The following is a 25,482-nucleotide window of genomic DNA, read 5'->3' as shown; positions in this document are numbered from 1 at the left end:
TGGTTGGATAAGGGTTAGCATTCTGAAATTCAGACAAACAAACAACAACTTCATACACAGGATCAAACGTGTTGATTCCTACCTTCCCTCCCCCACCTCCCTCGCTTTTCGCATCTGAAAATGGTTAGTACGAAAAGAATAACTAGCTGGTGAGCCTTTCCAAACACCAAAAGACAGGACCCATATATTATATTTGGTTAACGCTCATGGACAGAAGTTTTCGTATTTTGTTTTTTAAATCGAGTGAAGTGATGTTCTGTTCTAAAGCGTCATTCCCCAAATTTTTGTAAAAGGTTCAGTTTCTGATCATCCCCATTCCCAGAAAAAGCAGCTCAGCACAGCTCATGTAAGTGATGGCCCATCACCTGCAAAAACAAATGTTGCATAATTTACCTCCGAAAACAAAATCTTGAAGAGTCAAAAGATGAGATTCTTGAGTACCTGGAGACAAGCTTTTCTTTCCTTAGGATGGACACTTACAAAGATACCCAAGCCTGGATCTAAACAGGAACATGTCTGTGCCCTTCACAACACACCAGCCTCAAGTCGGGTCCAAGAGGGAAGCGACAATCCAGGAGCTGACCTTCTCAAGTCCCAGCCACCAGATCTGCCTGAGGCCACAGGAAACACGAGTGTGTGTGCCCCAGTCGGCATGGTGGGGTAGGGAGGGTGGTATTTGCTATTATAACCCACCAAAACACTTCCCAGAGGGGAGGGAGGGAAATTAAACTCCTTTTTTTTCTCATGTAAATTGAGGACCCATTCACCCCAATTGGTATTCCACCAATGCCATTTCTAAGATTTCAGTCTTCGATATATTTATTAATAAATAAATCACCCGGCGATTTTCTTTCCAGCACAGTACACCTGTTTTCCATACCTCCTAGGAATCTGTATGCTTGTTGATTCGAGTGAATTAAAAATGGCACCAAGAAAAGGAGCAAGGGCTATTTAACAACGCATTTCCCTGTGTCTCCAATCTGCGCCGTCTCGCACAGAACCTCGTTTCTTGTCACTCTGCTGTTAAGAACAGCAGGCCACAGCCATTCAGGCTGCCCCATCAACTGTGAGTTTTAATTTGAGCCACTTTCACATTTAAAAAAAAAAAAAAAAACAGAAAAAAAAAACCAGAAAAAAAAAAAAACCCTTACTTTTTCCGCCAACCCATCTTTACCCCGTGTTGCACCACCTAAAGCTTTCAGGCAATGCTCTACTCCGGATCAAGCCAAGCATATCAAGGGTGCCTGCAACACTCACAGGCTAATGAACAATGCACAAAAACAAAAGGAACAGCAAGACTCCTATTATCTGATCTTCCGTAAAACACAAAAACGGCCTTCTCTGGTACAGAGGAAGTGCCAGGAAGCCTGCAGGTGTGAGCCAGTTAAAAGAAAAGGCTTGGGCTAAATAGATTCTTTGACTGTCAGGGATTAGAGTCATGGCACTAGTGGTAACACACATCTTTTCCTTTAATTTACAAAATTTTCTCACGCGTCTGCAAGAGTTCACCCCATCAGGGGCTTTCTGAGGCCATTGAAATGTCTTAAGTTTTAATTAAGTTGGAGTTGTCAGAAGAAAGCTTTTTTGGCACAGAGTCAGGGTCATTAATTACTGCTATCTTTGTTTCTTTCTGTAAAGAGAGCTCTGCTGACTTGTTGGGTTCCTTACCCAGCCTACATTTTCCACCCTGCAGTTCCCATTCACTTCCAAGTGGGACTTGATTAAGCAGTTTACCAATTACTTCCATCAGTGTTAGGTACAAAGCATTTACACAATCTTAAATCTTTAAAAAAAAAAAAAAAAAGCATTTCTCATTAGTGGTTTAGGGAACAGTATTAATAACAAATTCATCTAGCCACTGGATTCTTGCATAGATTTTTGCATTTAAATATAAACATCCTCACATTTTTCACATCATTATCTATTCAAGCCACCTATTCATATTCTCACAGCCTGTGACTCTGCCTTTTAGGCAATGCTAATCAATTTTAAAATTATTTACTTTACCCTATAACACAGAACTCTAGCTGGAAATATCCAATTTTGCCTGCTATCTTTTCAATCAGGCCAATATTTTTATTGTTTCTAGATAAAATCGGCTGCCACTATCACTGACAATATTTTGTAGATGTAAAAGAGCAAAAGTTTTAGATAGCTTGTTAGTATGCTTCATACACCTCTAAAATAATTTTTTAGCTATTTGGACCAAGTATCTAGACCAGTACAAATCCTTTAGAATTGACTGTCTTGTAAAAAATTTTCAAAGTTCTAAAATATTACACAGACCTGAATATGTGTCATATATATCTAATTATGTATGTAAAAGTCAGGAAAATCATATTTCTTTTTTAAAAATCATGAATTTAAATTATGATATTTATGAGAAAGTATACTATTTTGAAATAATTTGAAGTTATCTCCCTTACAGTATATATTTTGCATGTGTCCCTTAGAAATATCATACATAATTTCTTATTCTTCCATTTCACAGAAAAAAATAGCACAAGCAAAACGGTTTATTTAATATTCAGAAGTGAGAATGAAGCTGAATAACTCATTCTCTCAAAAATCAGGAAACATAAAATAGAGTAAATGTGAATCAAGACAGATGTATTTCTGTCAGCCAATACGGCTAGAATTAGTCTTTGAACTTAATAACATCTATTTTTAAATCTGAATGAAATGGATGGAAAAAGATTTACAAACCTGGGCAAATTCAATTACCAGAATCACCCATTTCTTCCTGATGAACATATGATACCACTTCAAAATATTTTTTTCCAGTAATCTCATCGTCACCTGCCATGATTAACAATAACAAACGCGTTACCACCAAATATGTGCCATTTCAGACCCAGGGCCCTGAATGCCATAATAGCACTCATCACTATAATGATAATGACTCATTATTATCTGATGATTCTCAGATGAGAAACTTCTGAGCCCAGAATTTGGACTAGACTCTAGGGTGGGGAAAGCCAAAACAACCAGTGCTTTCATTCATTCGGGTCCAAAAATGGGTCGCTTTGGAAGGGATAGGAAAATTCCTGATTTGACTGAAGAGCTGATGCTGTCATGTCTCCCAGATAAAACTGTAATTTTTTTTTTTTTTTTGCCAGTATACTCTTTTACTTATTAAGCCTGAAATGATGTGCCTGAAAAAGAGGGGTACAATTTTCCTCTAGTCCTCAATAAAAGTTCTAAATGTCATTTCTAATCCATAGCAAAAGATATAAATTTAAAGTATAGATGAAATAAATTAGATAATCAAATTAGCTACTTAGTTCATTTAAAAAAATCCAAGTTTTCTAAAAAGTAGTGTAGTAATAGTCTTACATAGATTATTTCAAAGTCAAATATTAAAATGAAACTCATCTTCCAGGGTTAAACAGTGACAGAATATGAAGGCTCCATTCTCCCACCCTTTGTTTACATATCTTTTGTATCAACCCAGAGGAGACCAAGAGTTAGAAGACTGTTTTTCACCTCCAAACCACTTGTAAAAGTGCTAGAATTAAGTAAGCACTTAAGAATTGAGTCAATGTAAACAAAAATATGTATGACATATAAATCATTAAACTCAGAACTCAACCAACTTACTAAATATGATTATAGAAAAAGTATATTATTTACAGATTTAGATAATAATTCTGTGACATTTAACATCATCTAATAACTCTATGAACCAATTTAGCCCACTTCTAGTTTATCTGAATATATCTGACTATAGTATGGATAGAGTATTTCTAAATATGGATCTTTCCTATATTAAACTTTTTCTGGATTGTCTGAGTAAATGTGAAATGGTTATGTGGAGTTTGGAAAGTTAGTGAGATACACTTTTTAACCATTTTTAATTCCACAAACATTCAGTGTGCGCACCACGGCAAGCGTTGCACGAGGTACTGGAGAGCCAAAGGAGGCCCGGTATCCCCTCAGTGAACTCGTGGCCTCAGAGAAACAAAATGAACCCAAAAAACCTGGTGTGGTAAGGTCACTCCCTGGGGAGAAACAGGAGATTCCACAGGAATAGATGAAAGGTCCCTCTGGCAGGTCCACCCACAGTTAGCCTTGTGGACAGCAGGTGGAAGGGCAGCCAAAACGAATAGAACAGCATGTATCATGCCTACAGGTAACAGAAAGTGTGGCATATCTGATGCACTAGGAAGTGTCCTGAGAGGCACATTTGGACAGAATGTGAAGTACCTTGCATGGCAGGCTGAGGCTGGACTCAGAACTGAGTGACTTGGGGAGTCACTGAAAGATGTGAAGTGGGAATGAGATGGGTTTAGTCTTCGTGTTTCATGAAGACCACTGCGGCCACAGCAGACTGGACGAGCAGTCTGGCTGTATGGCCCTTAAAACAAAGGCCAACAACAAGTATTGGCATAGCTCATCACTGTTCCTCCTCTTGGCTCCTGACTTTTGCCCTAATTCTCTTGATACGTCTCAGTGTCCCTTACCCATTACGTGTTTGTGTCTTCCAGAGTTTAGTATCATATTCAGGTGACTCCCAATTTCTAACTCCGACCCAGGTCTCTCCTCTGGGATCGAAATTCATTTCCTACAAACGCCATCTTGGTATATCCCCTTGGATGTCTCAGGGCAACCAAAACTCAAAAACTACAACACTGAACTGATTCTCCCTTTTTACTTGTCCCCTACTCTTTCCCACACTAACTTCTACTGAGTCCTTTTTTATACACTAGGCACTATTCTAAATGCCTTCTGAACATTCTTTGATTCAATCCCCACAATGTGGCCTACAGAGTAGGTACTAATCTTATCCTCCATTGTAGAGACGCCGAAATCGAGGCATGCAGAAATTAAGCAGTTTGCCCAAAGTCATAGTGTCGATGACAGAGACAGTAGTCTGAACCCCTGCAGTCTTTACCATGACACCATATTCCCTCCCCAAGCGTTTCCATTAGTGGCACCTCAAATTAATTCAGAGGTTCATTCCAGAAATCTGGAAGTCACCTTTGATGCTTCTTCTTCCTTACCACCTACCTCTAAATTATCACTCCTTCTTAAATATACCTCTTATTTCTCCATCTGTCAACTTTCCTACCTGTTACCACCTCTCAGGCCATCAACTCTTATTCCTTCTATTCAATTCAGACAATAACCACAAGTGCCTTGAAAAAGCAATCTGATTCTGATTCATGCATTCAACAATTTATAAAACATTTGTTATATGCCGTGCACTATTCTAGGTACTGGAATTGCAGCAGTGAATAAAAGTCCCTGCCCTCACAGAGCCTAAAGTCAAGAAGCAAAATAGAAATTAAAAAAATAAATACATAAATTCAGGTTTTGATAGGGGCTGTGAAAGAAAATGAAACAGGAAAAAGTAGGCAGAGAAGGTAGGGGTGGTGGAAGAAAACGCTATTTGAGAAGCTAATCTGATAAATTCACGCCCCAAGTTAATACCCTTCAATAGTTTTCCTTTTCTCTTAGGATAAAACCTAAAATCATTAACATGACTCTAAGGTGACCGTATGGTCAGGCCTTTCCAGATCACTTCCAGTTTAACACCAACTGCCCCTTCATATAAAAAATATTTCAGCTTTGAAGATTAAGTACATGGTCCTCATACCTAAGGGCCCTGCATGATTTGGCTTCAACCCAACTGTAGCTTTGGTTCATTCATCTTCTGCACTTGCTCACTTTACTCCAACTATCCTGATTTCAGATCTTCCAAGTAAGGTTCATTCCAAGGGTAGAGCTTCCAGAATTCCTTCAGCCTTGAATGCTTTCCTTCTCTACTTTGTCTTATTCCCATTCATCCTCTAAGTCACCGTTTTTCAGCTTAAGAGTCTTTTCTTTTTGTTAAGAAACCTGCCCTATTTCTTCACCTGTTGTACTCTGTATTTTTTCTTTGAAGCATTTATCCCACTGACAATTAAATATTAATATCATTGGTTGATAGGCGTCTGTTTTCTCCACCCGACTAAAGCTTCACGATGGCATGGAATGACTCTTTCAAATTCATTGTTTGATCTCCAGTACCTGAATAATGCCCAGCACATAGCAATATGCTAAATAATATGGTCAGAAAGAGTAATAGGGAGGCAGAACTAGTGGCAGGCAAGAGAGGAGTACCCGACAGACTGAAGAGTTAATCAGGACAAAATATCTGATAGTACTTCTTGATGAATATAGTGAGGATGAATATAGTGAGGAACAGTAGAAAGAAGATTAAATATAGCTCCCTGCTTTCTTTCTAGCTACAGCAGGTGAATGGAGGATTCTGCCATGGACAGAGATGGGAGATGCAATATCATGACCAGGATGGAGAAAGGGATGTGCTGTATTTTAGACATCCTACATTTGAGACACCTGTGGGATGTCTAGATAGAGATGATTATTTACAGCAAAATGTATTTGTTTTATAACAGTGATATTTTTAATAGAACCTGTGTCAACTCAGGTCCAAGAAAGCTTTAACAAGACTTGTGAAAAAGCTAGAAATTTCCATTTTGCCTGGCAGAAGTGTGATTAAAAATAAATAAATAAGTAAAATAAAAGCCATGGTCTTTATTTTGCCTATCCAGCCTCAATTTTGAGGAAGTAAGCTTCAGCTCACAGTGCTGAGATGGCAGCAGGAGGCTGAAATCCCCACCCACAGGTTTCTGATCACAGTTTTGTTTTTGTTTTTGCGGTACGCGAGCCTCTCACTGTTGTGGCCTCTCCCGTTGCGGAGCACAGGCTCCAGTCGTGCAGGCTCAGTGGCCATGGCTTACGGGCCCAGACACTCTGTAGCATATGGGATCTTCCCGGACCGGGGCAGGAACCCGTGTCCCCTGCATCGGCAGGCGGACTCTCAACCACTGCGCCACCAGGGAAGCCCTGATCACGGTTTTGATTCCAAAAACGTGTATACTATTAAGAAGTAGTTAAAAAACAAAACAAAACAAAACAAAAACAGTCATAGAATACCTAATAAGATGATAGGAGAAAATGTGATCAATGTAAAATATTAAACTTTTTTGGTTTATTTGCTGTTATTTAAATAATAATTTTTAAGATTTTTGGCTCCATGCACTGATGTATATGATAATTTGCAAAGAGAATGACATCAAGAGACCCTTTGACTCCAAAAGTAGAGTCAAGTCAAGGTGATTCAATGGAAAGCCTCTCATATAGAGAAAAGTACACAAGGCATACGAGATGATGTCACAAATATAAAAGCAGGTTCATTCTCCATGTTCAAAAGTAAGGATTTTTAGAGAGATCATTCTCATTATCCATCACCCTGGGTTTCCTTGCAATACTTGACATTGCCAGCCACCTTTTCTTTCTTGATATCTCTTCTTTTGACTTCAGTGGAAAGCTCTCTAAGCTCTTATCTTTCTGGTTGTTTCTGTTTTGTCTTTTTTGCTATCTCTTCTTCTTTGTCTTAATACAACATAGATTTTTTTACTGTGCTCTCTCTGTCTTTCAACAGCAAACCTCTCCTATATTATTTCATTTTCTCTCATGGATTAATTTATCTCCTTGATGCAGGTCACTCACAAATCAAGATACCTAACAGTGACCTTTCTTCCTAAGCTCACATCACGCCTCTAACAACCCAAAATCTATCTCCACCTTTCCTTCAAATGCTACAATCCACACGTGAGTTCATTATTCTTCCTTTTAAACCTGTTTCTGCTCCTCCTTTGTGTCCTCTACGTTTCTGATTATAATACAAAACAGAAATGTGGGTGTCACCTCAGAAACCTTCCTTTCCCCTGCCTTGGGAATCTAGTAACTTGTTAAGTGTTTATCTGTTCTAATACAGTCTTCATCCTTAACTTTCTGCTCCCATTGTCCCTACCAAAACTAGTTACTTCATGGGAACTACTGTCATCATCCCCTAAATAGCTTGACTATACTCACAAGGTGAGCACTTAGCATCATGGCCTGCATTACTCTTTATTACCATTAATATTATTCTTATATCATAATATGCCAATCCTGTAATCAAAATCCATCAATGGCACCCTACCCTAGTGTTTACTGAATTCCCAAATCCTTAACATATCATTCAAAATTTCACATTCCTTTCTTGATTATTCCATTCCTTGCCCTTACATGCAAGAAAAACCGAACTGCTCACCTTTTTTATTAAATACCTCCAACTTACTCCCTTATCTATTTGCCTTTGTTCATAGTCTCCCCACTTCCTATCCTTTCCACTTTCCTGTGCTTACATATCCAAATTCCACCCATTATTTAAAGCCAAATCCAAATGTCACCTCAACGATACAGCCACTATGGAGTACAGTATGGAGGTTCCTTAAAAAACTAAAAATAGAGCTACCATATGATCCAGCAATCTCACTCCTGGGCATATATCCAGAGATAACCATAATTTGAAAAGATACATGTACCCCAACGTTCATAGCAGCACTATTTACAATAGCAAGACATGGAAGCAACCTAAGTGTCCATCGACAGATGAATGGATAAAGAAGATGTGGTATATATATATATATATATATATATATATATATATATATATACACATACACAATGGGATATTACTCAGCCATTAAAAAATAAGAAATGATGCCATCTGCAGCAACGTGGATGGACCTAGAGATTATCATACTAAGTGAAGTAAGTCAGACAAAGAAAAATATCATATGATATGCCTTATATGCAGAATCTAAAAAGAGGATATAGATGAACTTATTTAAAAACCAGAAATAGACTCACAGACATAGAAAACAAACTTATGGTTACCAAAGTGGAGGGGAGAATGATAAATTAGGAGTTTGGGATTAAAATATACACACTACTACATATAAAATAGATAACCAACAAGGACCTACTTGTATAGCACAGAGAACTATACTCAATATCTTGTAATAACCTTTATAGGTTATTGGAAGAGAATGTAAAAAAATAATATATACATTTATATATATATATATATGTATAACTGATTCACTTTACTGTATACCTGAAACTAACACAACATTGTAAATCAACTATATTTCGGTAAAAATTAAATAAACAAAAACAAATGTCACCTCAACAAAAAAGACTTTCTCAAGCACTACAACCAGAAATATCCTTGTCTCCCTTTAAACCAAACATTATTTTATCTGAATCCCTCATGGTGTTTAACATATTTTCTCTTTCATTGCACTTACTTACACACATGCCTTATTTACTCCAACTATGTGTTCACTATAGGCTGTCCAATCCTTCTCTACAAAATGGATTCAATAACGAACCACGTGCTTCCATTTAGAAAAGTAGTTCTCTTTTAATAGCGATATTGTATTTTGGAAGAACAAAGTTTTACAGAAAGCGCAAAGTTCAATTTTTGCTCTACCTCTTAATAGCTATTTGTCTTTTAGAAGTTAATCCCTTGAAAGCTCAATTTCTTTTGTAAAATATAGCTAATGTTATCTGTCTCACATATACTTATTTATTTATTTTTGGCTGAGTTGGCTCTTTGTTGCTGTGCGCGGGCTTTCTCTAGTTGCGGCAAGCGGGGTCTACTCTTCGTTGCGGTGCGCGGGCTTCTCACTGCGGTGGCTTCTCTTGTTGCGGAGCATGGGCTCTAGGTGCGTGGGCTTCAGTAGCTGCGGCACGTGGGCTTAGCTGCTCCATGGCATGTGGGATCGTCCAGGACCAGGGCTCGAACCCATGTCCCCTGCATTGGCAGGCGGATTCTTAACCACTGCACCACCAGGGAAGCCCTGTCTCACATATTTTTAATAAGATTGTCAGACAATAACACACAGACCGCTGTGTGCAGGTATCTGATAGATGCTGTCTCTCTTTCTCTCCCCATTCTATTTGCAGTAGGTCTCTAAGAAGGCTTATGTACCCACGAATGCTGATTTTACCGAGCAGCATTCAAAGACGTACTGGGAGAACAAGAGCACGTGAGATCTGGGGATGAAGAAGGCCAGCCAGCCAGGAGAACCCAAGCCATGTTTCCTAGTCATTAGGGCAAAACTGAAGAAAACACAAAGGTTTACCTAAAGAGTTTGTCCCAACCCAGAAATATCAACATAATGTTAATATAAGAGTTAAGAAAATGGAAGGAATTGGAACTAAAGTATACTGACTAAATATAAGGGGATGTAATAAGATGCTTTTACGTTACCTCATTTAATCTCCATTTTACTGATAGGGAAACTGAGCTCCTGTGAAATGTAGACACCTCTGTCACCTATCTGGTAATAAAACTGAGATGCAAGCTTAGGACACGCTGATTCCTATGCCTGTGTCATATTTATTGCGTCATGTTGAGACAGATAGACAGACAGACAGACACACACACACACAGAGACACCCCTTTGTGAGAGAGACAGAGACAGAGAATGAAACAAGGGAACTCTGATTCTCTGAAGAGTCTGTCTTTCAGCTGGGTTTTGACTGGGAGTAACTGAATATTAGAAAGGGAAAGAAAACTATATTAATAGAAAAGCTAGCATGGGTCCCAAGCTATGCTGGACCAACAGAACGCTGCAGACTCATTCTTGAGAAAGGAAAAGTTCCATTTTCTTGAGATAATAAATTATTCCTTTCACTAGTAATTGAAAAGCAGTAAAAACACCTTTTTGTACATTCTAAAAGAACTTTTAAAGAATTATTATAAAATGTTTCAATAAATCAATATTCAGATAAATTGCTCTCAAAATATTCTGCTGAGCATTATTTTACTGGCTAACCTCCATTCTGAACCAAAAAGAGAAAAGGGGAAAATAACTAGAAAATTTGCTATTCTGATCTTAAATCCATAGATCCTTGTAAGGCCTACAAATCCCATGAGATATTCATTTTTGATAATCAATAATACAGGATTCAATATTTTCCACAGCCCCTGGCCACAGAAATAATAGTGTTTTTACTTTTCAAGCAATAACTAAAATTGGATATTTCCTCAAAGAAAGGTTATTCATATACTTAAGTTACATGTGCTTATATGTTATGCTATACATCACTTTAAATATCCAAGTTGCAGTAACTTTTGAATAATTTGTTAAGTCATAAGACGGCCACACAAAATGTTGATTTGATTAACTCTCAGCAACCTCCCACCACCAAATCACATTAAAATTGGGAGAAAAGAAACACAAAAATATTTGCTAGAACCAGAATTAAGACATTAAGATGCTTCTTAACAAAAATCCCAATTACTTGAATAAAACTTTTGACATCAACTGGCCTACATGACCAATTTTCAACCTGTCCTTTTGAACACTTGCTCCACAAGATTTCTAGAAAATATGGCAGTACTATCATCACGTAATCAATCATTTTTCAAAGTTCCACCCTATTTGTGTCTAATACTTTTAACACTTTTTATGTTCTAGCCATTTCTTCTATCACTGAGGGATATGAGACACATTAGAAAGCTTTCCCTGATTTCCCTTAGCTCTTTAACTGTGGTCAATGCCATAGATGTGTTATGATATAGATGAAAGCATGGATTTTTGAAGTGGGATAGATTGAAATTTGGATGCTGCTTCTTTAATTAATAGAAGTATGCTCTTAAGTAAATTATTTAACCACTAAGCCTCATTTTTCTCTTCTTTTTATTAAGAGCTATAATAACTGCTGCATGGGCTGATTTTGAAGATTAAATAAAATAACAGGTATGCGGTACCTAATAGTACTGTGCCTGGCAATGCAGCAGATAGGGAATAATCTGTTCTATTGCCCTTTTTGTGGCAGTCTATATTCTGCCATTTTAATTCCTTTTATCCTCATGGATATTCAGTAATGATATAGGAACACTGATATCATGCTACATAACACACTGTCATCCAGTTTGGTCCCATGTCACTTAGAGGTGATTTCTCCTGGGATTATCGTTGTTTATTAGAGAAGAAAAGTTCATTTCATTCAAGATATATCAACATATACTTATAAAATATTAATATTTGAGTAAAACTACCTTTAAATATTTATTACCCAAATTACCAAAAAAGGGGCACACACCAAACTATGCTCTGAAATTGATTCTTTTTAAGAATTTTGTCACATCTACAATTTTATATACTCAAGAAGTCTTCATACAGACAAATGTGTGGTTTAGTTAACATTTATAATGATTTTTTAAATTGCAGTTTCTGGGACAACTTTGTACAAGGATTTATTATTGTATTTAAGTAGTGTCTTAAGGTATAATTTTTATGGTCTATTAAGCATAACTATCAAGTACCTTAAACACAACTAAATGAGGTGGAATTACTGTTAACTTGTATTTTAGGTTACCAAGTGCCCAGGCAATTCCAATCTACTGTACCCAGAATGGTATTTTATGACAGCTCGTGACTTTCTATGTTGAGCTTCCTTGACTTAAAATTTTTATGAGATTGAAAACTGGCCTCTGAGATGCTGACTAAAAGTTGGGTCATTAGCCTTCACCTTTTAAGAAATAATGTCTCAGCAGGTTGTATTTGAACCACTTGAGCTCCAGGAGGTGTTAACAGAGTTGTTAATTAACCTAGGTCTGGAACCTATTGTGAAGAATTCCAGAAAGCTGGAACAATAGTGAGGTACTGCTTAACCCACAGCAGGGAAGAAATGACTTTTGCTTCCAATAACATAGTCAAAAAATTTAATAATATGGATATTAGGTTAAAAAAAGAATGGCAACCTGAAACTAATGGTCAGAAATAGAGGCAAATTGACATTGCCTCCGAAAGGACCAGCTGGAGTGGGAATGGACAGAGCTGGACATTTAGAGATTCCGTCTTTTTGGAACAATCTCCATCTCTACATATGAATATGAATGGGCAGTAAAAGAAACAGCAAAATGGCATCTCTTCTATATTCAAGCCTTTGACCAGCTCAAGTCTTTGCTTAAATCATCCAAGATTTCAAAAATCCACAAGGATAGAGATTTCATGGCTTTCCTTGGTAAGCTTGTTCTAATGCTTAATTATCCACTTACAGCTGAGAAGATCTCAAGGTGAAAATAATCTCTACTTAATTTCACAGTAAACCCAGTTGGTCTATAGAACTAGAGAACTGGCTAGCATAAACAAATAAACAAACAAAAAAATTTCTCCATTTCTTGGACTAACGTTACTAAATACTCCTTAGTCATCCCCTTTCCAGATTAGTATCAGTGATATTGACAATTTCCTTTGAGAAATTGTGTAAAGTGTTTTAATGAGCTTTGTCCCTTTTACATTTCTCTATATAGCTTTTTTAAAAAATATGTAATCCTAAACTCTCTATATAAGATCTGACCAATACAATGAGAGAACCCCTATTGCACTCTCAATGCCCCAATACTCCCTTCATTTTGTTAATGTTGTTGAGATCAACCGTATAATTAAAGAAATAAATGATGATGATTACAAACATACGAATATAAAGTTTAGGTGCTACAGTAAAACATGTAAAAATTAATGTGACCCATATGCTAAGATGGATCTTTAAATGATAAATCATCCTTATTAACACTTTTAAACCAGAAAGTTTATAACATGCATGATTGTTACTCTTATCATTTGTACTTGGACATACCTTTTATGCAGTTTGTATAAGTGCTTATAGTCTGTATTTCTTAGATAGAACCAAAGTAAATTTTGATTTTTCTCTTTTTACTTCATTTCCTCAATAACAATCAACTATGATATTTATGAGTTTCTCCTGGAAACACGTTTATTTACAACCATTATTGTATGTACCAATAAATCACGTTCTTGATTTTATTCCTCAAATGTTAATGGTTCTGCAGACACCCACCTCTCCCATCCAAGGTTCTCACTGCTGAAGGGTCTCAGGCACCAGAAACTCTGAACCATAGGTTGGAAATTGCCTATTCATGGGGGGTGGGACTAGACAGAGCGGAGCGGCAGAAGGACCTCCACATTAAAGGTAGGAAAACCTAGGTCCTGATAAGAGAAGAAGGCACAGAAGAAAGAGGAAATAATGAGAATGGCTGCCCATCCTCAACATCTAGGTGCAGGGAACAAAAACCATGAGAAAAATAAGGTTTAATAAAGATGAGAGATAGAAAGAAGAGTCATAAGAAACCCTTTGATCCAGCACCTCTTAAGCAGGAAAGTTTCAAGGACAGATCTTGTGTGATATTATTTCCAGAGAAAGAATAATATCCCTTTGAGGAAGTTGGGATTAACATATACACACTACTATATATAAAATAAATAACCAACAGGGACCTACTATATAGCACTGGGAACTATACTGAATGTTCTGTAATAATCTATGAGGGAAAAATAATCTAAAAAAGTATATATATATATATATATATATATATATATATATAACTGAATCACTTTGCTGTATACCTGAAACTAAACACAACATTGTAAATAAACTATACTGCAATTAAAAATATATTAAAATAAACAAAGAATAATATCCCTTTGCCCTTCAAACATCTCTTCCCTCATGTTCATTATTACATAGACCTTATTTGGAAGTGGTAATTGCTTTAATTCTGTTGAAGAAGTAGAAGGCTTAAAACTGCCTCTATTTCAGGGCTTCCCTGGTGGCGCAGTGGTTGCGAGTCCGCTTGCCGATGCAGGGGACAAGGGTTTGTGTCCCGGTCCGGGAAGATACCACATACCGTGGAGCGGCTGGGCCCGTGAGCCACGGCCGCTGAGCCTGCGCGTCCGGAGCCTGTGCTCCGCAACAGGAGAGACCACAACAGTGAGAGGCCCGCGTACCACAAAAAAAAAAAAAAAAAAAACTGCCTCTATTTGAGAGAATCAATACTCTAATGAAAATGTGTTTTTAGACATAGTATAAAAGATGACTACAAAGTGGCATCATCTTGGAGGAAGACTCTAGACTTCTTGGAAAAGATAACAAAAAGATGAGACCAGGGGTGGTAAATGTAAATTGATTCTGTCTATATTTATTTGAACCTCCACAAATAAATAGTGTAAGAATTGATGAATCAAAATTTGTGATTATAGCATCCCTGAGAAAAATGAATACATCTGGTTTCATCATGTTTCAGACTTGCTGGCTTGCTCCTGATAAACTCCTGTTAACACATTCTAGTATTATGTATATTTGAAAGACTGTGAACAAAAACAACCTAATGCTTAGAACTTACAAAATATTGTTTACATATTATCTCATTTGATGTTCACAAAAAAGTCAATAGGAAAGTCAAGGAAGACATTAATTTATTTTTATAAATCTGATTTTCTGACTTTTACTATTAGATATATTCCTAATATTCCTAGTATCCTCAATTGTATTCTTCAATATTTGTTTTGTCAACTAGAAGTTCCTATGTCTAATGCAGACATAATTACTGTCCTCTAGGTAAATCTGCTTCTTTTCTCCTGACTTCATACTTCCTATAATCTCCAGGAGGCTATCTCTATAAATACTAAGAATGTAATTGGGTGTTCTGGACCAGAAACTAGTCATACTTTCTTTGTAGCACTAGTGGGATGGTGTCTTACTCATTCACGATGGTATCTATTAAAACAAAGTACTCTTGTAAAGCATCTCAATGTGTTTTCATTGAACTACTGGCTGTCCTCCAGAGGGGTAGGCCCACTCCAAGAAAGCATTCTAAAAATCTTGATTTTATTTGTAAGTAATTTTTCTTCAAATGACCTTTCAATTTTAGAGTATTCTACCCAGTCATATTAGTACTAAATAGCCCAAACAAGACAACCCACTGCAAATATTCCCAAGTGATCTATTGTAACATGTTTCCCTCAGCATCATTCTGTGTGTGGAGTCAGAGATGGCTCTAAAACTCAGGCCAGAAAACAGTCAAAAAGGAGACATTTGCTTCTGAGTCTCATTTAAAACTCAACAGGCTTTATCTGTGAAACATTCCAAAGTTCAAGAATCAAATGATTTTTTCAGTCCGAATACTAAAGCACTTTTGCTTATATTTTAAAACACATGTATTGTTGAAAAGAGTAGTTTTCATCTCTTCAGATTCAAGATTCTCTTTTTATAATGTCCCCTTTACTATACTGAAATAAAATCACATATAATGTTATCTATCTACACACAGAAATTAAACAACTCAATATAATGACCTACATGTATAAAGACAGAGAGAACAAAAGGAATGTAAAATAAAACAGTACATATTTCACTTTGGAGAGGCTGAGGCATGGCCACATGTATAATGCAGAGGTATATGCTTGCAGCCATAGGTAGCAACAGCGTCACTGTGGATTCACAAGCACAAAGTCACCTGGTTAAAAGTGTCTTGCACAACCAACTCACATTTCATGAGGAGGCTCCTTATTAGTGATGCAGTTTCTCAAAATGGTAAAAAGTACAGTGGCAACCCCAGTTCTAACAGGCGAGGTAAAAGACGCTTTGAAAAGCTGACTCTCAGCTCTCAGAAATAAAGCAGAAGCTCTCACACATTGCAGTGGTCCAGTGGACCTGACCCACAACGATGAAATGCCTTTAGAAATCTATCACTGTGATCACCAACATCACCACAGATTTTCAGAACACCCCCAGGACAATACTACCCCTGCTTAAACCTAGGAAGTCAACCCAGGCTTCCTACTGAAAGCCAGGCTGAATTTGAACTGTCCCTGATCGTCCTGGTTCAGAAAAGCTTTGCCTAGCTCCCAGGACTAAGGGATTAAAGTCCTCTGTTTACATGTCTCTTTCACAGCACATACCTTAATTTATCAGATATGTGATTTTAAAGTGTTTATCTCCACTTTCAAGCTGTAAGCCCCACAAAGGCAAGTCAGCATCTGTCTAACCCTGTAGCCTTAGTTCCGAAACTGTTGTCAGCACATGGTAGGTGCTCAACGATAAAGGAATGTTAATGAAAGAATGGATAAATGAATTTGTATCCACTCAAAAGTTTGAAGCCCTGACATACTGTTTCACCGGGTAAGGTGCTGAGATATTGATCTCTGAGTATGTATATCTACCTATTGTACTGAACGTTAGGTGCATCTTTAGAAATTTTTTAAAAAAGAAAAAAGCTCTTAGGAGAAACAATAAAAATAAGTCAAAATGAGAAGGCAGTTCTTCCTTATGTAATGATCTCAATATGTATTGTAGAACACAGCCTAAAAACATATGATCTTTAGATGCTTATTAGTGGACTAGGTGATTGCTTGAATTGCCAAAAGAATATTTTCAAGGTACTAAATGAATATTTATGGTTTCTGTAACTAAAAATGGCTTAACAACATAAGCTTCGGACAACGTATCTTAAGAACTAAAGAATCCATCACTTACATCATTTTCCCACCTTAATATGATAGTTTCAAGCTGTCTCTCATGGAGAGTATTTTTTACTTTATTTATATCCTATTTCATTCCACAAGAGGTTTGAGGTCTATATTATAAAGGAAGCATTTCTATCCTTGGTAAAGACTGAACAAGTTCTTTGACTTTTTATCTTGGAACTGAATAAAATCAACCAAATTAGAACTCAAGATAAAGGCTGAAATATCTAAATGTTATAATAATGAATTTAACTATCCAAACGCATCTCCAAACCAAAACTTAGCCAGATGTTCAATCTTCATTTCTGCTTTTCCAAGTGTCTGCAGTTCCCTCTCTTAGAGTACTGGAGTGCTCAAATCTTTGATAGTTAATTGTACAGGATTACTGTTGGGCAATCGACCAGCTCCCTGGCCTGGGGGCAGATCATTTTATTTAATGGTTCATCACCAAGGCTTTACTAGCGCAAAGGACAACACAGATCACTGCAGTATCACAAAAGTGACCAACCAAGAGTCAGCCCATCCCACCTGGGAGGAATTTCACTTAATAAACGACCTAGGTAAATGGTAACCAAAACAAGTAGCTATTAAGACCAAGAGCAGGTTAAGTAAAATAGCAAATGGGAGAACGGATTTTTTTCACCTTTACTTATAAAGTTATATGTTACCTAGTTCAACATTTCTCTCAAATACAGTAATTTGCCTTAAAAATACAGAAATAACATCTGCAGTGGGTTGAAACACAAAATCAGATAAACAAAAAAGATAACAACATTTAAGGTTTGAGAGTTTCACATTGTTTCATCAAAATTGGACTTTTTAATTTTCAAAATATAAATACCTAAGTAGAAACAGTAAAAACAATGCCATTTTTGAAATAATTTTATTTTGTGGAAAATATTTAATTCACAAATCAGCACTATACCAATGAAAAATTAATTTTTAAATTAATCTTCAGAAAAAGAAGGTAAATACATGCCCAGATGTATTTCACATTGAAGCCTGGATGGCTTACGTTTGGGAAAAGAGGTTGTTTGCCAGCAAAACCAGAGAAGTTGCCACAGGCCTCATACCAGCTCTGTTGAGCTCAGAAGTCATAAAAATGATTAAACTCTTTAAAATGATATTTACCTAAAAACCTAATTACAGATGAGAGGGACATACTTGTTCTTATGCTTGATATTAAGACACAGTAAAAATCCCATTTGTCTCTTTTTTTTTTTTAATTTATAAATCATTTATGCAATTTGCACCATGTTTTTCTATTTGAGAATATCTTCCTCCCTTCTACTTGGTAATTTCTCAGGCACCTTTAAAGACTGAGACCCAAACTTGAGTCCCCCTGAAGGCTCCATGACCATCTCTGTCCTCTGTGCTCCCAGAGAGCATTTTTCCTACCTGTTTCTCCACTCCCCATGTTGTGCTGTCATTTACTTGTTTACATGCCTCTTTCTTCCATCAGAGCTCCGTGAATGAAGGGACTACGTTCCCTCCTTTGCATCCTCAGCATTCAACATAGTCCCTGGAACTTAATAAGAGCTGAATATATTTGTTTTAGATGAATGAATGATGTTTCACAGGCAAACTATGTCGCTTGACTATGATAATAAAGCTCATGAATGAAAATATCTGCGTCAGAATCTAAAATGAACAGCAGTCAGAAGTCACTGGTCCCCTGTCACCCGCTGGCTCGGGGCTGCCTTACTGGGGAATCCTTCGCTGTGCACCTCAGTGTTCCACCCCTGGCGCCTCGCCTTTAATCTCCCTTCTCTCCTGGGCGCCTCACATCCTGTCTGTTCTGATTAGGAGACACAGGCATCGTACCTTTCCTGTGAATCAGGAGATGGGTGTTCTAGCCCCAGCTCTTCTCAGTTAACTATAGGAGCTTTAGCAAAACACTGCCCTCTCTGAACCACCTTCCTCACCCACAAACAAGGGAGAGAGGTTAGGGCATGGGAGGTCATGGGTGTAGAGTGAGACGGACCTAGGTGCAAGCCTTTCATGCCCCTAAACGCGTCAAAGAGCCCTAAAGTTCATGTCCAATTTGTAAAACCACCATGACTGATCCGCTAGTTTCATCAGATGGTGGTAAAGAGCAAACAAAAGCATCATAGATTTAGAAACAGGGAAGTGCTTAAAGACCTCTGATCTCCTTCTGTAGAGAGCTCATACATCAATGTAGTGATCCACTGTCCTGCAGTGATATTTTTCTGTATTCTCCCTGAATGCAAATCTGACTACCTCACCGCCCCCACCCCACCCCCGCATTGCACATCACGCATACCTCTTCTTAAAAGACTCTAATGGTTGCGCTCAGAATAAAGCCCCTCACTAAGCCCCTGGTGAATCCATTTCTAGAGATTTGCCCTCTCAAATGGCGTCTCACCAGCCTCACTGAACTGGTTCCGAGTCCCTGACTATGTCCACCTCTCACTGCTGCACATTTACTAACTCTGTTCCCTGACACCCACTCCCCACACCCCAGTACTTTCACATACCTCTCTCATAGCGCTTGCCATCTGTATTGCAGGTTTTTTTGGTCTGGCTTCCACAGAACAGAGGTGGTTGTGTACACACTTGTATGGTTGGTGCCCAGCCGGGTGCCTCTTGTGTGTAATGTCATTGAATAAGGTTTGCAGGAAGAATAAATTACTGCTTGGAAACCCCTGCTTGACAGCTATTCATGTTACTGGGTTAAGAGTTGGCCACAATGTGTATTGATTAAATATGGATATCTCATGGTAAATTCCTTCCTCATTATTGGAAAAATAAGCCAAGCTGTGGTCAATTAAGTAAATGCAGAGGAAAATATGATATTAATTTGGGGGTATATAATAGACATAATAACCATTTTTTAAAATTTGGCAATTGATACCCTGCTTCTTTTCACAAAGGATACAAGAAAGCACATTTGTGGAGTGAAAAAAAAGAAAAGGGGATCAGAAATATACATGCAAGTAAGGATCTATGAAGCTGCTATAGTTGAACAGTAAATCTGGGTCTGAGCTTCCTGGGAAGCAAAAATGACATTCACAGTAACATGTAGTCCAATCTTGATGTAGCAAGAGGGTGGCGGTGGTGATAGCATAGAGGAAATGGTTTGAAATGTGAGCAATTTGACTGTTTGAAAAAATGTAATAGATGTTACATGCGATATGCATGCATGAAATTAAAATGAACCCAAATTAAGACAAAATATTTTATAAGGTATCTATCTTTAGAAATTTCACTAATAATCAACAAAAGCCACATTGTCGCTTCTGCAACCTATGAGCCTCTACCCACCCATCCCAACCCCAATCTAGTCCTTCTGTTTCTTGCTCCTGAAATCTGACATGCAACCTAGTAATGAAAACATAGGTTGAACAGAGGTGGAAATATTTAATGCTTTACATTTTGAAAAGTGAAATTATTTAATAATTGGGCCGGGGAGATACTATACAAATTACACTATAAAATAATAATTTATGATTTAAATGAAGAACAAAAATAATTCATTTCTCTTCAATCTTCATACTGTTCATTAAGCCAAATAAAATAAGCGAAAGAAGAAAATGACATGACAAAGTCCTTCCACGTTGGCCTTGAAGAGACAATGCCACCACTGCATACTGAGAGAGCCGCACCTCAATGAACCTGCACCAAGAAAGTAAAATTCTTCTTTGAACGGAGTTGACTTTGATGCATCTTCTAGTGGCCTAACTTAATCCAGATAATGACACTGAACTCACAGGAAGTAAATTGATGGAAATAACATTAGGGTGTGGCCTCTGAAGGCTGTGATGGTACCGTGAGGTCAAGTGACAGAGAGAAGAGAATGAGCTGTGTCCCACCACTAGCTCACAAAAGTGAGATCATTAATAATGCTAAGCTTAACCATGCAGACTCTCTAGAGTTTACTTTATCTATGCAACAAATGACACTTGCTCTAAGACTAAAGTTTCAAAGGCTCTGTCCTGATGCTTAAAAGCAAACACAACTAATAACAAAAAACAACAGACTATTTCTACATAATTTCCAACAAGCAATTTCTATAATGTTTTGGGTTACTTAACAGAATGTTCAGACTTTCAGACAGCATCCATAGAATGCCAAATAAATGCACAAGTACTAGGTTTAACTTTTAATAAGCAAGTTTGCAGGTAGTCCATTTTGTAACATGTATTCAGTATAATAATGTTTAACCAAGGTTTTATACTATCTATGGCACCCTGCTCTTCATAACCTATGCTAATGAAGACTTGACTGAAGAGTCAAAAAGGGGAAAGCAATATGAGTTTCTCAGGAAAAGAAAAATATTTCCCTACACTTAGATCTACAAAGGTAGAAATGATAAAAGACTGATGATTTGTATAGATAACAACTAAAACATCCCTGAGTAAAAACACTCCATAATTAAGTTACAAGCAAGCAAAAAAACTGGGAAAATATTTATATCACATATAACAAAGAGCTAGTATTCTTAATATATAAAGAGCTCTAATACATGAATAAGAGAAAAACTGAACACCTCAATGAAAAAGTGTGCAAAGTATATGAGCATACAATTCACTAAAGAATTTAAAGAAAGTTTGACCTCACTATTAATAAAAGTAGAGTAACGATAAATACCTTTATTTACTATTAGGAAACATTTAAAAGAATAATAGCCCACAACATTGGCCAGGATATGAACATTCTCAAAAATTGCTCGTGCAATATTAATAGACCCAACCACCTGGTGGGCAATTTGGAAATATGTGTTTAAAAATGCATGCCATATAATGAAGCAATTCTCTTCCTACAAATTTATCATAAAATAATTAGGAAAGTATATAAAGAAACACAAACAAATATGTTCCTAAGAATAACTGTTCACATTTCCTAAATGCCAAGTACTGTAAATAACACTTTATCTGCTTTAATCCTTAGAGCAATCACATTCTACTGATGCAAAAGTAAAAGACTTATGTAGGTGAAAGAATTTTTCAAAGATACAATGAGCAGAGCCAAGAATCAATACCATGTCAGTATGATTTCAAAGCCTTAACCACCAACTTATAGAAGGATAATTTTTACTTATTATTATTATTTTCTGATTCGAAAATGTCCTAGGACAGAAACAGAGCGACTAGGACAAAGGATTGAAGATCCAGAGACATAAAGAGGAACAAGAAACAAATCAGACAGACAAAAATGAAGAACGACAAAGAAACAGAAAGAGAGCTGGAAAGGTAAAAAGACACAGGTGGAGAAATACAGGACATGACAGAGAAAAGAAGAGGCACATTTTGAAATTATTAATACTGTATCTGATTTTTTTCTTTTGGCTGTCTGTTTCTTATTATTTTTTGAAATAAGTATTACTAATATAATGTACATATTTTTAAAAATAAGTGAATTGACAGTGGAGGTAGGGAACACAGAGTTATCTAATTGGTTATATGCCTAGAGCACTACTAAAGCAAATAGGCTGGGAGGTTTCATAAGTTTGGATCTTGCACTAAAGGCAGAGGGTATAATTCCAAAATGTAAACCAGTAAAGGTTTAGTAAACATTTCTGGGAGCACACGATAAAAGATAAAAGAAACTTCTGGTCCAACTGAATTCCAAAGAAGGCCCGGAGTGTGGTTATTCTATGTTGTTGATCTGGGGATACACATGTAGTTTATAAATCCATACAGAAGGAAAGACCAGTATCATTTTTAATGGAAACTATAGTCCCTATTTGCAACCCCAAAGAATGTACATGTGTGCACCTATGTACTCACACGCACATGTGTGCATGCTTACACATACCTCATAAAACAACACAAAAACAAAAATAAACCCGGAAACCTTTTCAAGTGGCTATGACAATGCTAAATGGAGAAGCACTAATGGTGGTAGATCAACCATGTCAATTTAGGACACGAAGAACTAACTATGTCACTGTAGTCTTCACCTTCTTCGATTACACTGCCTAGGGTTTGCAGCTAAAATTAGGTAAAAAACTGTTTCTGCCAGAATTGTCTAGAACCACATATTTTTAAACAGCAAAAGATGAAATATATATGAACTGCTACATGCAAGTGTTTTCCATTCTTTTAAGTCATTGCCAAATTTTTAAAGCCATAATTTAGAGCCATACTAAATATGATTAAATATTTATGAATGAAATGACATTTTCCTTTTTCTTGTCTTCGTGAAGGTAATTGAAAATTATGAATAACACTGTCAAAACTCTAAGCTTGGGCTTCCCTGGTGGCGCAGTGGTTGAGAGTCCGCCTGCCGATGCAGGGGACACGGGTTCGTGCCCTGGTCCGGGAAGATCCCACATGCCGCGGAGCGGCTTGGCCCGTAAGCCATGGTCGCTGGGCCTGCGTGTCCGGAGCCTGTGCTCCGCGGCGGGAGAGGCCACAACAGTGAGAGGCCCGCTTACCGCAAAAGAAAACAAAACAAAACAAAAAACTAAGCTTCACAGAACTTTCCCCAAATTGACTCCGAATGTCCAGAAAGGACTGCAGGGGAGGCTGGAATCAGTTTGAGCATCTTTCCTTAAGAATTAGTTTCTTTCTAGCAATAATAATCTGTTCTCAGCACCAGGGTGGTCCATGCATGCTGTTCACGACCGCCTTAGGATACACATTGCTTGTAAAGACTACTCTTGATGAACTCAGTTCTCTAAATGCTCATCATCAGAGCTGGAGCAGTATGTTACAAATGCAAATAAATTGAGACTTTCTTTCCTAAGTCAATATTCTGACCAGAATGAAGCATACAGAGAATAATATCATGTATAAACCAACAAAAACACCAAAGACATGAATTTGTGGCCAAAGTGCTTACCTAACAGCAGGTGGCAAACTATAGTTTTATCTTACCTTCTTTCCCACTCATTTCCCCCACAATTAGTTCCAAAACTTCTGATAAAGGTGAGGTGAGAAAGCAAATAGTTTTGCTATGGTTTAACTGAACCTATACCAGAGACGGAAATAAAGATGGCAAATAGGTTTCAATTTGCCTGCCCCTTCTTTTTTTAAAAAAAACCCCACATCTTTATTGGAGTATAATTGCTTTACAATGGTGTGTTAGTTTCTGCTTTATAACAAAGTGAATCAGCTATACATATACATATATCCCCATATCTCTTCCCTCTTGCGTTGCCTGCCCCTTCTAATCAACTGGTAAGCATTGCCAAGAACACTGTGTCAAGAAGGATTCTGAGTGGCTTTATTAATTACTGATGTCTACCATATAAACCCAAGGGAGACAGTGGAGACTACCATTTGATTCTATTCTTCCTTGGCTTTTATGTCTAATATACTTCCATTCTTAGTTAGGCTTATTCTCAAATGTCATCTTATTTTCATGGAAATATAAACTACTAGGTATAAGTAGGGTTTTTTTGGTGTGTGTGTGTAAATATTAACATAGACATTAGTTAGGCTGAGATACCCACTCAGCAAGAGGTGATGGACTGGAAGATTTAACCAGGTAGTGAACAGAGATGAGGGAACACATGACCCCCATTGCATGTGAGTCAGAGGAACGGATTTGCTGTGAATTCCAAGGGCCTCCAAGAAGCATTGCAAAGAGGAAACGAGAAATTCCATATTTAAGCTTCCTGTAGAAGATTGGGTGATGTGGGGAGACAAGCGCATATTCCTACTAATCAGTACAAACTGTTTACCCTATTCTTTTTTTTTTTTTTTTTTTTTTTTTTCAGTACGCGGGCCTCTCACTGTTGGGCCTCTCCCGTTGCGGAGCACAGGCTGCGGGCGCGCAGGCTCAGCGGCCATGGCTCACAGGCCCAGCCGCTCCGTGGCATGTGGGATCCTCCCAGACCGGGGCACGAACCCGTGTCCCCTGCATCGGCAGGCGGACTCTCAACCGCTGCACCACCAGGGAAGCCCCTACCCTATTCTTATTACAAGTTTGGGTCTTATCAGCTTCTGTATTATAAAAAAAGTATGAGAAAAATGGCTTAAAAAGACAGTAAACATTTCACTCTCTGAATGATTATGCGTTATTTTGTTATTTTTATCATTTATTTTCAAAATAGTTTGGAAAGGTTTAGATGAGTGCTTATAGTAAAGGAGGGGAAAGGCGACATTTAGATTCAGGTCTGAGTTTGAACCTCAGCTCTGTCACTGAATTGTTTTCATTCATCAATTTCTACATTTGACAAAGGCATTAAGTATTATATGTAATGGGAAAACAAAACAAATCAAAATATTTCACAGAATTTACAATGTAATTAGGAAATAGAGCAGGAAATTAAAGCTTGGAGAATATTGTAAAGATGCATTTTGGAAGCAGAAAGGCAAGAGTGAACATGGCT

The 25,482-nt window shown here is 37.4% G+C and overlaps 1 protein-coding gene across 2 annotated transcripts in view; it reads right to left on the bottom strand.

Moving 5' to 3' along the window:
• ZFHX4 (zinc finger homeobox 4) overlaps positions 1 to 25,482 on the bottom strand; it is a 181,661-nt gene that overhangs the window by 88,344 nt on the left and 67,835 nt on the right. The window lies entirely within an intron of this gene.

Source organism: Leucopleurus acutus (assembly GCF_964270905.1).
Source record: "Leucopleurus acutus genome assembly, chromosome: 17".
Classification (NCBI taxonomy): domain Eukaryota; kingdom Metazoa; phylum Chordata; class Mammalia; order Artiodactyla; family Delphinidae; genus Leucopleurus; species Leucopleurus acutus.
The sequence above is the reverse complement of the archived record's forward strand: the minus strand, read 5'-3'. Positions and strand labels throughout refer to the sequence as shown.